This window comes from Sceloporus occidentalis, unplaced genomic scaffold, assembly GCF_023333645.1.
Source record: "Sceloporus occidentalis isolate IW3139 unplaced genomic scaffold, rSceOcc1.0.p SCAF_2, whole genome shotgun sequence".
Lineage (NCBI taxonomy): Eukaryota > Metazoa > Chordata > Lepidosauria > Squamata > Phrynosomatidae > Sceloporus > Sceloporus occidentalis.
The window spans coordinates 203,481,851-203,496,781 of record NW_028316982.1 but is presented as its reverse complement, the minus strand read 5'-3'; the positions used below and the strand labels follow the sequence as shown (position 1 = coordinate 203,496,781).

Sequence of the window (14,931 nt, the reverse complement as noted above, 5' to 3'; positions counted from 1 at the left end):
GCAGCCTTTTTGAACACTGGTGTTATTTTCTGGGAGCCAGAGATTACTCAGGGCTTCAGAAAATGTGGAGTTTACCAAACAACAATTTTGTCACTGTGAGCAGCAGACATGCAACACACATTCTGTTACCTTTCAGATCTGAATATGAGGAACTGGAAAATTACAGATGAACTGTAAAATTCCACCAGCAGCTATTGCATTATGGAGGGTGCTTCTCCTAAGGACAACTTATGGTGGCAACCCTTGGTCTGGAGATTCATGTCACAATTTTTTAAAAAATAAAATTATTTCTGATCCACTTTGTTGACCCTCAAAATGAGTATTAAAAAATACTACTGCTTTCCTATGAAAATTACTAATGAGTTCTGGGAGTGGGGAATAGTGATCAAAACAACTGGTCCTTGACATGAAGAATGCTAGCAGCTCTTTATCTTGTTATTTCTACATCACACAGACACAGAAGCCTTAACAGTCATTCCTCAAACTGGTGCCCTACAGATGTTTTGGATTAAACCCCACCATCTCCAGCCAGCACTCTCTTCCTGTTGTGCCTCCACCCCAGACTAGACACATTGCCAGCTGTAAAGCAGAAAGCTCATGACTGATGCCTTTGCATCTCCTCTCATTCTTAAGTGCCAAGTAATTGGCTGATGTTAAAATGTAATGGCCACTGCCTATTACACAGACAGAAAACAGAGAAAAGTGATGTAGGGCTTGGGAGAAAGTTGGATGAAAAAAAAACCACTCTGTGTGAGAGGGAGGGGGGTGGGGGAGAGAGGGGGGGGGGAAAGGTATATGTGTCAGGATGGTGCAGAATAAGGATCCTATTTTATTTATTGATTGATTTAAACGTTTTAAAAACTGTCTTTTAAGGTAACCCCTCCAAAGCAGCATACAACAAAAGTTAAATTTTTGCAACAAAATATAATAGTCATAAGAACAACGGCAGATCAAAATTAACTAGTTAAAACTATGTGCCAAGATATATACAACAGCTGCAACAGAGTCTTAATTCAGAACACTGGTTATTGATAAGAATGGCCATTTCAAAACCATTTGATGACCTTACGTCAGAATTCAAGCTCCCTAAAATTGCCTTCTGGCAATACTTAAGGACTATGCTTGGTCTGGATGCTATGGTAACATCAGATCCCTGCATGCAGTGAAGACTTTTCCATGGATGCTCAGATTCCTATATCACTATGCTAGAGCTTAAATGAGTTATATGTTAGATGAGTTGCAGATCTAGAGAAGCCACTAGGTATCTTTCATTGGAACTGTATGCTTGCAAACATCAGAAGTGACAACAACAATTAATTCAACAGAAAATATAGTTGACCCTTCTGATTCATGGGGGATCCATCCCGGACACCCCCCCCCCCCAAATTGGAAAAACTGCAAATATTACAAGATTAATTACAATGTGTTTTTTTTTAAAAAAAGGTCCAAGGAAATCAGGCGGCTCTTCAGAGCCCACTTGATGTCCTGTTAACTATCAACATGTCTCAAGATGCTCGCTTCATGAGTAGAAAAGGGGTTTGATTTGATCTTTGAGCTTCCTGAGACATACCTGTCATTTCTTCTGTGGTTTCCATGGGATGCACTTGTTTCTGCTTCTTCTGTTTATGATGGAACCTGCTGATAATTAGTTGCAACTGAGTTTTTGGCATCCCCTGAAGATGCCAGCCACAGATGCTGGTGAAACGTCAGGAATAAACTCTTCCAGAATATGGCCACATAGCCAGAAAACACCACAAAAACCTATGGATTCCAGCTGTGAAATACTCAACTTCAGAGGTGCAACTGAGTTCCATAAGCAGAATACTGCAACAGCCAAATGATTAATGATGCTCCTTTGTGTATACCTAAGAATATTTACATTCTGAAGGCAAGAAAACTTGGTCTTTAAATCCCTGAAAGTCTGCTAAAAGTTGGTTCTAGTCTCTTCCTATCTTACCTGCCACATTGTAGGTAAACCCATTATTTCATCCTTCCCCATCCTGGTGTCCTCTAGACATGTCAGATGACACCTCCAATGGCCATACTGACTGCAGATGATGATAATAACAATAACATCAATAATATAATTTATTTATATTCCTCTTTTTTGCAGAGGAATCAAAGCAGATTACAACCATTTAAGAATAAAACATCATACAGTGGACCCTTGTTATACGCTGGGGTTTGGTTCCAAGATCCCTCGTGTATAACAAAATCCATGCATGCTCAAGTCCCATTAAATATAATGACATAGCAAAATGGTGTCCCTTATAAAAAATGGAAAATCAAGGTTTGATATTTGAAATTTATACTTTTTTGGAACATTTTCAAACCGTGTATGCTTGAATTCGTGTATAAAAAAATCAGTGTATAAGAAGGGCTAATTGTACAGTTAAAATTACAATTAAAATAACCCCGAAACCCCAACCCTCCCCCCAATCATAAAAACAATGATCAACCCATAAAACGAGATTAAACAATAGGAGAATTTAAAACATTCCAATGTGAATAAAATAAAATTACAAGCAGATTAGCACAAAAATGAGTCTTCCTCTGCAGGAGGGTAGGGGGACGGGGACAGGGACAGTGGTATCAATGTTGATTCCAATGTTGGTAGGGGGAGGCAATCTAACAGATCTAGTCTAGTCTGGAAAGGCCTGCTGGAAGAGGTCCATCTTAATAGCCTTTAAAAGGCTTCCAAGGTGGTAATGTGGCAGATCTCATCTGGCAGGTCGTGATGAGTGTTATCATCCAAAACATCTAGAGGGCAACCAGTTGGGGAACACTGCATACATTTATACATTTGACAGGACATGGATGGTTTTTAAAAATATTTTACTTGTGTGGCAGCTTTGAAATTACCTCATACAGCCCTTTGGCAGTCTTTCCTAATATAACTGAAGAGTACACAGAGTAATGGTGCACATCAGATTTCAATATCATTGCCAAAGTTACTTAGGCTCTTTTAAAAGCCACTAGTACCTTTAAGCTGTGACCTCATGCCCCAGTGTTTGCTTTTATTTTAGAGCTTCTGTGGTTTTACTGAGGCATTAAAACCATTTGAGAAGTCATGGAGAAGCTTGGGCCTTTGAAATGACTTTCAGAGGAAACTGAAATTGGTCTATTTTAAATTACATCTAGAGTTGCATCAAGGCCTCAGTATCTAAGCAACATACCAAAACTGAGCTATGTTGCCTTTGCTTGTCATTTTACAGAGAATCCTGTTGTATTTGGAAGTTCTTCTTTTAATTATAAAGCTTGCCTGATTTTATTGGACTTTCTAGTCTGTTCAGCTGTGAAGAAAAACATGGAAACATGAACCAATTGCATCCTGAGAGTTTAAAACAAATAGAACACAAGTGTTTAAAACACCACAGAAAAATCTTAAACCTTTTTTAAAAAGACAAATATGTTAAATGACAATGCCTTACATAATTATTCCCCCTTGCTCCCACAGAGCAGTGGGTTCAAACTATTGGTCTCAATATGGTAGCTGTATATTAAGTTCAGAAAAAGTTCAGACAACTTGAGGGCAAAACAGACCACCACAACAGAGTGGCTCCATGCCACCCCTGGGAGTGCCGGATTGGGCCTGCAGCAACTGCACATCGCAGGCCTGATCTGGCACGTTGCCAGCCCAAAAAATGCTAGAAAAATACTGCTCTTTCTTAAAGTAACGAAAAGCTGTCCTTGGTGTGGTGGCGGCAGCTTTTTGCTGATTCTTCAGCACAGCGCATCTAAACACTGCACTGAAGAAAGGGGATGATGCCCCCTGCCATCTGGGTGGGTGGATGGCGTGACACTGGCATTGGGGAGGGATCAGGGCATCTGGCGAGTGGTTGCAACCCCCTCCCCACTCCACCCCAATGCCGCCCCTTTTGGCCGGCCTGTACAGCCCTTTGCTGAACACTAAAAGCTCCTGTAGCAGTGTTATAAATTTGATGTTTATTTTTTGACTTCATTCTCCAACCAAAAAGGAGAGTGGAAGCTCAGTGGAACAAATGGAGAACTTCATTATCTCCTCAGACCCATGTTCTAACTTCATATATCGCCAGTGATGCTGTAGAGCCTCTGACATAAGGCCCAGGTCTCCATTATCAGTGTAGGCAAAGGTAGCCACATCAGAATTTATAGATACTCTTTCCACTGTAGCTCAGCCTTGTACAATAAGAACATGCCACTGTCCTATATAGGTGACATTCAAGGTAGGTGGGCCTCTAACTGAAGCTGCTTGGCGATTACTGGTATTTAACATGTCTCTTAACACGGAACACTGGAGGGTTAGAAAGATGAGAAGATATGAGGTGTAGACCCTCCTCATGAAAACTATATGCACATAATGGAGTCCTGTGGATTTTTATTTGCTTGCAACTTACATGTTTAAGGGTGTGACCTGATATCTACTCTCCTGGGAACAAGTCCAACTGGACTTGATGGGGTTTGCTTCTGAATGGACATGTATAGGCTTGCATTGTATGTTCTTAAAAATATGTTGAATACTTGTGACATGGAAGATGAAAGCTCAAAAAATCTATGTGAAAGATTGCAGTGAAGATTAAATTTAAATCAGTTTTTCATATGAACAATGGGCAGAGCGATGGCTAGATTCATACTGATAATTATGCATTTTTCTTTTTGTCATGTTATCTATTTCCTCTTAGGCAGAAATAACCTGAATGAGAAAGAATGCAATTCTTAAAGCACTCTGTTATGATGGCCTTTAACAAATGACCAGGGATGACTGACTGACTTCCAGGTTTGTAAGCAGGCCTTGGAAATGTCATGAGACACAGCTAAATCTCTGTAGCTACATCTCAGTAGCTATGTCTCCCAAAGCTATGCTCCAAAATCTATTTTTAAGGAGTGCATCTCATCCAACATGGCCATTTCTCTATTTCTGGAGAGTGGGAGGATGAGCAGGGGCATGTCCAGCCATTTTCCTGTAGCTAGGGGCTTTCCTGCTTATCGTCACTGCTCTCTGGGAACACAGAAATGGCTGTGTGTGAGAGAGGGGGGCTATATTGCTTAAAAGGTAGGTTTTTTGGGAGCACTTTTAGGGTGGGACCATAAAAGTGAATTAGGATGGTGTGAGCCAGACTTACAACCACTGCAATTCATGAACAGGATGTCAGCCATTACTTTTTGGATTACAGTTCCCAGAATCCTCAAACCATCATGACCAATTAAGGAAGGTAGCTTTTCAAATCAATTTAGCAGCTCAATGGTCCTTATCACACAACGATTTTTGGAACTCCAATCCAAAGCCATTCCAGACTCAATCATGGGAATTCACGTTATTACGTGATAGATTATCACACACAATTGCTGTCTATGCGGAGCCATTCCGAGCCCAATCCTAAATCAATCCAAAGTCACTCCAGAAGTAGGTGAATTCGGTGAACTAGCGAATTCACAAATCTTTTCCCAAGGTCAATTCGAATCCAATTGGAATTGGTCTTGGTGTGGAATGCAACTTTACTTCGGTTCTGGTACACCCTCCCACAACCTCCAAGGTGCCACATTTCCTATGATGGGTGCTGCAATTTTGCGCCATTTGCTTCTGGCACTCTTGCCTCCGTTTGCCCCCTCTGTCCTTCTGCTTCCTCCTCCTCCTCTTCCTCCTCGCTCTTCTGTCACCCTGATCTTGCCTCCATTTGCCCCTTCCGTCCTTCTTCCTCCTCCTATATATGTGTATATAATATATATATATGTATGTATATACATGTATGAATATCTATGTGTACACATATATATTTACATACATATCTGCATGTATATATATATATATATACACATACATATACATACACGTGTCTGTATACATATATACATGTATGTGTGTTATATATATATATATATATGTGTGTGTGTGTGTGTGTGTGTGTGTGTGTGTGTATGTGAATATATGTATATTTTGACACCACACACATGCACACACACATGCTTGCGAACACATACTCGAGACCACACATGGCAGGAGTTGCGGGTATTGCTAAATTGTTGAAATACAATTAAAAATAGAATAAAATAGAAAGAAACGCAAAGCAATCATTCATGTGAGGCTAGTATTCATGCGAAAAAGGAAACAGGAAGTGGCCCCCTTCTTCATTTCGGAAGCGTAAAAGTTCTCGATGCATTCAGAGCCCACTGAGCATGCACAAGGGTGCCAATTCAAATTGTTGAATCCGCATGGTATGATAACTTATGTTGCATCCACTCAGCTTTGCCTCAGGAATGATCACAATTTTGCTCTTCATGTGAGATAATTGGCTTAGATTCGAATTGAATCTACTTCTCCTTCCCCTCGGAATGGCTTTGGATTGGAGTTCCAATTTGCATGTGTGATAAGGGCCAATGTTTCCAATTCTTCTTCTTATTTTCATTAGATTACAAGTATTTTTAAATGCCAGCTACAGGAGCAAAACAACTTTAAGGGAGGTCTCAGTTAATCACATGGGAGGGAAATGTCCAAATCCCATGGATAAATGGGGATTAAATCTGGAAATATCCTGCAAAAGCAGGATTGTTTTCAGATGATGTCCCCTGATGTCGCCATTATCCTGGACTTAACTCAAGAATTAAAGTGTACATTTTGTCCGCTTTTGGCCACTTTTTACTTTCGATAAAATCACTTTATTCATGGGATTTGGGCACTTTGCAACCCATGTGATAAACTCCTTAGTGGTATCAATAAAAAGACATTGTGCAGCCATTTGAACTTTTCATTCTTAATGGGAAAGTCAGAAGAAGGCAGCATGGGAAAACATGGAAGCACTGGAAATGGAAAACAACATTATCTGGATCCTTCATAAACTATGTGTTTGAGGTGAGATGGCTGCACCAACAAACAAAAAGCACCCCTAGATGAATGGTCAACAACCAAAATAAGGAAATGCAAAGAATGAAGGATAAGCAGCCTCTTTTGTATGAAAAAATTTAAACACAGATTGAGGCAGGACATAACCCTCTGTTTCATACTCACTCAAACTCCTTGACAGAAAAGCACCTGTGTGAAGGGAACATTTGCTTCTGTAATACGTACTAAGTACCCCACACTAGATAGAGTTAAAGGACAGCTCAAATGCCACTGGGGAGACAAAACTGTTTCACAAACTGTAAATAAGAAAAATTCTTGCCTTTCTGCTGTAGCGGTTGACTTGGGAGCTGCAAACAGTAACATACACTGAGCTACGTAAACAGTGATTTCACAATGCATGTGCTGTTCTAGGAAGTTAGTGTATAAGCTGCTGCAATGAAATATGAACCAACTCTCTCACTGACTAAGCACACTCCTCCTTCCCTGTTGTCTCTTCCTCTGCAAAGAACAGGAGTATGTCACATGGAGTCTCCACAACCTCAGTCTAACCACATCATACAGATGACAAAATTGAAATTTTCCCTTGTTAATGTCAATTCTTTGTCTTTTAAGATGCTTTTCCTTTACTCATGGACCCCTTTCACAATAAAAATGATAGCGATTTATTACTACTTTAATAACTATGGCTACATAGTATACAATCCTAGAATGTATAGTTTCATTAGAATTCTCTGCCAGAGTTCCAGTTCCCTGCCAACCTATAAATCCCAGGATTCCATAAGATGCATCCACATTAGTTAAAGTGTTATTAAACTGCTCTAATTCTGTAGTCTCAAAGGGACCATGTTGGGCAACCAAGGCTTGGAACTATTGCTGTTTGTGTTCAGGAATCTCCATTTTTAAAATCTGTCTCCAAGACAGACCAATACCATAAAGTGAAACATTTGAAGCAATGCCATATTACAAATGGGGTAAGCCTCTTTTCTGCTGCTCCAGAGGCCAGAAGTTATGGATTCAAACTACAGGAAAAGAGATTTCACCTAGGTGGAACTTCCTGATGGTAAGAGATCTTCAACAGTAGAATATGTTGCCACAAAGAGTGGTGGAATCTTCTTCTTCTTTGGAGGATTTTAAATAGAAGCTGGATGGCCATCTGTTGGGAATGTTTTGATTTTGTATTCATGTATAGCAGGGGGGTTGGATTGGATGGCCGTTGTGGTTTCTTCCAACTCTATGATTCTATGATTCTAAGTGCATAACATAACCTGGCCTAATCTTTATCCCACTGGGATAAGTGGAACATCAACGGTAAGATGGGGAAAAACGGTTGGGTGGGGGAGGTCAGCAGCAGCAGTTTTGCAGAAAATGTTGTATATAACACAAAATCCCCGAAAGGTGTGAAATTGTCACAAAAATGTGACTCCTTCTCCTCATCTCATAATTTTGCTCAGTGGTAAGAAAACACATAAATTTTTTCATAGTTGGATGCAAGACTGAAGTCAGGATTATAAAACTCTAGCAATTTTCTTTGAAGGTGGAGTATTTAGAAGCTCCTCATAATCTGAAACCTTGATTTAGCTCATACTGTAAATCCAACACTGTCTGCTGGCATTATTTCAGTCCTTATTTTTGGTAAATGACTCATTCCACATTAACATAAGGTAAGAAGAAGTGGACAAATGAACTTATACAAAATTTTTGAAAGGAAGTCACCCTTGTTAAATTCGTATCACACTGCAACTTTGCTTCTAAAGTGGAGCATATTTTTGAAGAGAATTTAGTGTAAGGTTGAAAATCCCACATAATTCCCTTATGAAAGACAAAGCAGAGAAAAGGCAGAGGTGGATGTGAATGATCTCTTCCGACAAGAGTAGAGTGATAACATGACAGCATTGCCTCAGGTGTCTGAAAGGTTATTCCTGAAGATGCAGAACTAATTACATGATATTAAATTTGTTAGCTTAGAGACAAACAAAAGGGTTCCTATCCACTTCACTTTTCATATCTTCTGTGGCCCTCTCCCATTTTTCTTCTACTGCTTTAATGTGGAGGAAAACTCCCTTTGTGGCGCTTGCAGCCAGTTCATTTGTTATCAAGCACTGACCTTGATGTGAACTAATTAGACTTGCAATAGTTAAACAATACAGGTTGGGAGTCGGAAACTTTGTGGGTATAAAAGACACCTTTGAACATAACAGCCATTTACACTTTCATGATCTCATCCCTAGAGCTCAGGAGGAAAAAAGAAAGAAATACAAACTAATAAAGAGAACTTCATCTAGGGGCATTCTACACACGCAGCGGAATATCGTCCCACAAACCCTTATCCAGGATGCCAAATGAGATTTAACTGGATTCTTTTAAATTCCAATATAGATTATAATTAAAACAAAAATCTTTTGTTAATAAGTAGACCTCTGATGATCTAAAGACATCCTGGTTCATTTTATTGACTTAGAAAAAGTAAATGTTTTATCAAATGCAACCTTCATAGCTTGGCAGCTGAGGTCACCTTGGGGTGTGGGGTGGGGGAGGAATGAAATGAAGGAAAGTAGTACAAAGCTCCCTCCAGAGCTCAAGCCTTGACTCACAAGGTAAAAATAAGGTCTTCTTGTTTGCTGTAAAACATTTTTTTTAAAAAGAGTTATTACTGCTATCCCAGTCCTAAACACACTTTACAGAAGTAAGAACTGTTGAACCCAAGAGGTTTACAACTGGGAGATATGGCGACTATTTTATAGTGAATACCAGAATAAAGCGAGTAAGGTGAATATCAAAAAGAGATGAGAAGTGGTGGCTCAGTAGTTAAGACATTGACTCTAATGACTGCAAGATTGGCAGGTCAAAGCCCAAGTGCCATGGGGTGGAGTGAGCTCTCGTCACTAGTCCCAGCTTCTACCAACCTAGCAGTTCAAAAGCATGTAAAAGTGTGAGTAGATAAATAGGTACCACTTTGGTGCGAAGGTAACAGTGTTCTTTGTAATCATACTGGCCACACGATCACCGAGTTGCCTTTGATAATGCTGGCTCTTTGGCTTAGTAACGGAGATGAGTGCCTCTCTGTACAGTTGGACATGACTAGAAAATCCTATCAAGGGAAACCCTTTACCTTTATTTATCAGAGAATAGAATATATTTTTGCCCTGTTTAAAAATGATAGGCGGGGTACAGACCGCCCATTTGGGGCGGGCTGTACCCGCCCCTTTCCCCGGTGTATCGGGGCCTCAGCTGCCAGACCGGCAGCTGCTGAGGCCCCGATCCGCCGCTTTCTGGGCTGCGGGGAAGCGGCAAAAGGCCGCTTCCCCGCAGCCTGGAAAGGGGTGTCCCTGGGGCTTCAAGCCCCAAGGACACCCCACGGCGGTGGGGAGGAGGAGAAAGGGGCCGCTTGGCCCCTTTCTCCTTTGGTCCGCTGAGCGCAGCCGTCTGAAGGCTGCGCCCACCGGACCAAACCAGGAAGGAGCTCCAAAACGGAGTTCCTTCCTTTTCCGCGGAAAGGGCGCATTATGCGCCCTGGCGTGGAGTGAGGACGTCACATCCGCGCTGCCCTGTATAGAGGCGGCGCGGTTGTGACGTCCTTGTGGCGGCAGCCATGTGGAACGGCTGCCACCATTTTGTGCGTGCGGAGCGCGCACTAGGGTTGGGGGGGTTGCGGAAGCACCGCCCCTTTTCTAACCCTAGTGCGCACTCTGCACGCAAAAAAAGGCCTGTTTGTAACGGGCCATAGTCTGTGGGGAAAAATTCACCTGTAACCAATTAAAAGCAGATCTACAAAAATGATATGCAGAAAAAAATACACTTTTTGGTACAAACATTTCATAGCTGGACTGGGGTTGTCACATAATTCCAAAAGTTCTGTTCGAGCATACCTTTCAGGAAATATTCTCTAACACTTCCTGTTTTGCTAAAAACATTAATCTTTCAGACAGTGTGGCAAATTAGAAATTCCAACACAATCTATGCAGGGTCACAAAAGGAATAATCAGTTCTTTCTCTCGGACAGTGCATGTTGTCATCTTTGTCATTTTTAGGCCTAATAATGCCTACATAAAGGTTATGTTGACTGGATTTATGTCAATCTATCTCATATTTATTTATTGATATTTAAGAACTGTTTACATTTTTAAGTTCTAAGCATTGTACAAAAAAACCCACCCAATTAAACCCTCATAAGACAGTTTATAAAACCTCAACATGATAACAGTATTGAGATTATCACACCCAGGAATCCCAGCAGGAGAGATGTGGAATCTATAAGATAAAAACTAATGGTTTTTTGTGAGTTTTTCGGGCTATGTGGCCATGTTCTAGAAAATCTTCCTGACGTTTTGCCATCATCTGTGGCTGGCATCTTCAGAGAATGCTTTGCCTGGAAAAAGTTGGGTGTATATACACTGTGTGAGCCTGGGAATGCCGGAGTGATTTGCATGTGTATGTTCTGTGCTGATGGCCGGCCTCAGGCTGGGAGGCTAATGCAAAAGAGGATTAATGTCTGCTAATTGATTATCATTATCTGCTGGGAAAGCCCCTGACTCTGAATGGTTTCCCATAATTTCAACCGGAAAGAAGACACCCTTAAAGTGAACAAAATTTGGCTACCAGTCCTGAGGAATAGCAAAATAAGAACTCAGCAAATGCAAATGGGAAACCATTGAGTCTCCCTTATCCAGAATTCCAAAATCTGAAATATTCCAAAAACCAAAGCTTTTTCCATGGGATGACACCTTTGCTTTCTGATGGTTAAGTATACACAAACTTTGTTTCATGCACAAAATTATTAAAAATATTGTATAAAATAACTTTTAGACTTTGTGTATAAGGTGCATATAAAACATAAATGAATTTTGTGTTTAGGCTTGGGTCCTATCTCCATTATGTATGTATATGCAAATACAGGTTTTTCAAAATCCAAAATCCAAAACACTTCTGGTCCCAAGCATTTTGGATAATGGAGACTCAACATAGACAGCACAAAATGAGAGAAGAGACTAGAGAAGGAGGGAAAAGATTAGAGGGATTATGAAAGGGAGGGAATGGGGAGGGAGAGAGAGAAAGGGAGGGCTAGCAGGAAAGAGAAGGGGGAAATATTGTTGTGGGCAGGAGAGTGGAAAAGAAGGCAGAGAAGGAAAGAGACAGCGAATAATATTTAGCCAGAATTTGTTAGATTGGCGAGAAGTAAATAATAAAGACAGAAAGCAATGAAATCAACAATTAAATAATAAAAAGATTAAGTACACAAACAGAATAGAAGACAGATATTCCTATCAGGCTTTTGCTAACAATAGTAACCCATGTGCACCACAAACCATGAAAATAAACTGTAATGTGGCTTCTATTACATAGGATGAAGATGTGGGAATAGAATTGGGAAGGTGAATAATAAGGAATGAAAAGACACAATGTGGCTATTCTGCTTGTACCATATTTATCAGTTCCTGAGGCAGCAAATCCTCAGGAAGCTCAGTATTCCCCTGTACTGACAGTTCACTCACACTGTGCCCTGGTTCCACCTATGGCTAGAGAAAGACCGAGAGGGAAAGGAAGGAAGGAAGGAAGGAAGGAAGGAAGGAAAGAAGGGACAAGCCAGTCAAATCCTCTGCAGAGTCTACAGAAACTACAGTCAGCCCTTCTTATACACAGATTTTTTTATACACGGATTCAAGCATCCACAGTTTGAAAATGTTAAAATAAGTATAAATTTCAAATATCAAACCTTAATTTTCCATCTTTAATAAGGGACACCATTTTGCTATGCCATTATATTTAATGGGACTTGAGCATCCATGGATTTTGTTATCCAAGGGGGATCTTGGAACCAAACCCCAGTGTATAACAAGGGTCCACTGTACTTCCAAGCTGTCTATAACATCTGGGAGTAGACACACATGTTTTAAAAACCATTTTTTCTTTGGACAATACTACTGCTTTGAGATTCTCACTGTTGCCATGGGGAAAGGGGGCCAGGTCTTGAGACTCAGGGCCAGATCTCACATTTTGGCAGCCCAATCTACCAAATGACGCACTGGCCTTTCCCAATTCTAGCAACATGTCCAGTATAGTGACATCAGCACTGCTAAACTCTACGGCGTCTTCAAATAATTTTTTGGGAGGACCTACCTGTGGTACATGCATTCAAAATACCACCAATGTATAGGAACTGCCTGAGTACAGAAAATAGTAAATGGAATTCACTTACATAAAGTGGCGTAGCTTACAATTAATTTTTTTTGCAGAATTTACTTTCTATTTACATATAGAGCTTAGAAAAGTTACCTTTTTGAACTATAATTCTCAGCATCTCCCAGCCATCATTTTGCAGTAGCACAAGAAACTCAATACTACAGATGGCTCAGACTATCTCAAGCCTGTGAATATGGAAGTACAATCCAATTCTTTTTGTTTGGATTGTACTGCATATTCACTGGTTTGCATCTAGTCCTCTCTCTTGAAATATGCAATTTCCCTTCATCCTTTCCCTTTCCACTTCCATTGATCACATGTCACATCTAGTCTCCTGCAACATTTCAGAAACTGATCTTCACCAATTTCCACTGAGAGTTTGTTGCTATTGTTGTTATTAAGGAGTTATAGTCAAACTTGGACTTTATCACACAGACAAAAAATACCCCCCAAAACCAGAAGCATAGCAGGATGCTGCCATCAATATCATTCAACAGCACAAAGATTTTCACACAACGTTGTGCGATATCACAATTATTGCATGAATAAAGAGGAATTCTAGCGCTGCTTTTTATTCATGGGAAAATCTATGATTAAAAAGCAGCACTAGAATTCCTCTTTATTCACGCGATAATCACATGACAATCATGATATCATGCAAGGTTGTGTGAAAATCTTTGCGTTATTGCATGGTATTGATGGGAACATCCCACTATCTCCCATCTTTATTGTCCATGTGATAAATCCCTAATGTCCTTCAGCAATATTACATTAGTTAAGTATTAGAATCATTTTTGTTTTAGTGCTAACATTCCTTTTTCTCTCGTTTGATCTCTGCTGAATCTGGTATTAACAGCTGTGTTTACCTGGTGGCCATCTTTGCTGGATACTGAAAGACAGTAGAAACACATAAATAACTGATACATTTCACTTTAGAAAATACTGGGTTAGATTAAACTGACCTGGGAGTGGGAATGATAAATCCTTGATAATACCAGGAGCCCCCAATAAATACATTTCGATGAAAAAAAAATGTAATTATGGAACCCCAAAATAAAATCCTATCTGGAGATACTCCCCTCCCAACTGGAGTGGCCCAGATACTCTCATAATAATATTGTCTGAATACCAGGAAAAGAAAAAAATCTAGCACAGTATCGACCAAATGGATGACTTCCAGATATGTTGGACTACAACCCCCTTTACCCCCAACCAGCTCTGCCAATTGCTGAAGGTGCTGGGAATTGTAGTATAAAACTTCTAGAGGGCACCAGCTTGAGGAAGATTACCCAAACTAACATCTGTGGTGTCCTAGAAAGTTACAGTGTTTGCATTCAATCATTTTACACCCTTTTAAGAAAACAACACTGCTTCTCCCAACTGAATTAAAAAACAAAGAGTTGGTTAGGGTTTCTTTCCAAGCAAATTAAATTAAAAAGGGAATGTTTTCCTTCCACCCACCCTTCTTTTTAGAGTGCTGACGTATTAGAATCTTTAATTCTCAGATAATGCTGAGATACTTGAAGGCAAAAGCAGACAATTATCATCCTTTGCAAGCATTTGAAAGATATGGGCCCTGGAGCAAAATGCTGTTTACTGAAGAATGAATGTGCCACTTGTACTTAACACAGCCAAGTATGTCTGAACTCACACATTCTGGATACTGGCCACCAGTGGACTCTGAGAAAGGTTTATAGGTGTGAGATAACATCAAGCTCCTGTCTGCATTTCATGACTGCAGGGCCCTTGCTGTGTTTTAGAACAAGAAAATGCAAGTACCAACAGAGGTGTAGTATTATGTCTGTCTTTATGTTCACCTATTGCAGGATTTAATCCCTCTTCTGTTGCAAGCATCATCATCTGTATGCTTTGGACCACCCTGTCAAGAGTCATTGCAAGAGGCATACTGCCCATTTGTGCCCTCTGAGAATCTGGCT

At 40.3% G+C, this 14,931-nt stretch overlaps 1 protein-coding gene across 4 annotated transcripts in view; it reads right to left on the bottom strand.

Annotated features, from left to right (window-relative positions):
• The window catches only part of RUNX1 (RUNX family transcription factor 1), a 257,802-nt gene that overhangs the window by 11,149 nt on the left and 231,722 nt on the right, over positions 1-14,931 (bottom strand). The gene's annotated exons all lie outside the window — the stretch shown is intronic.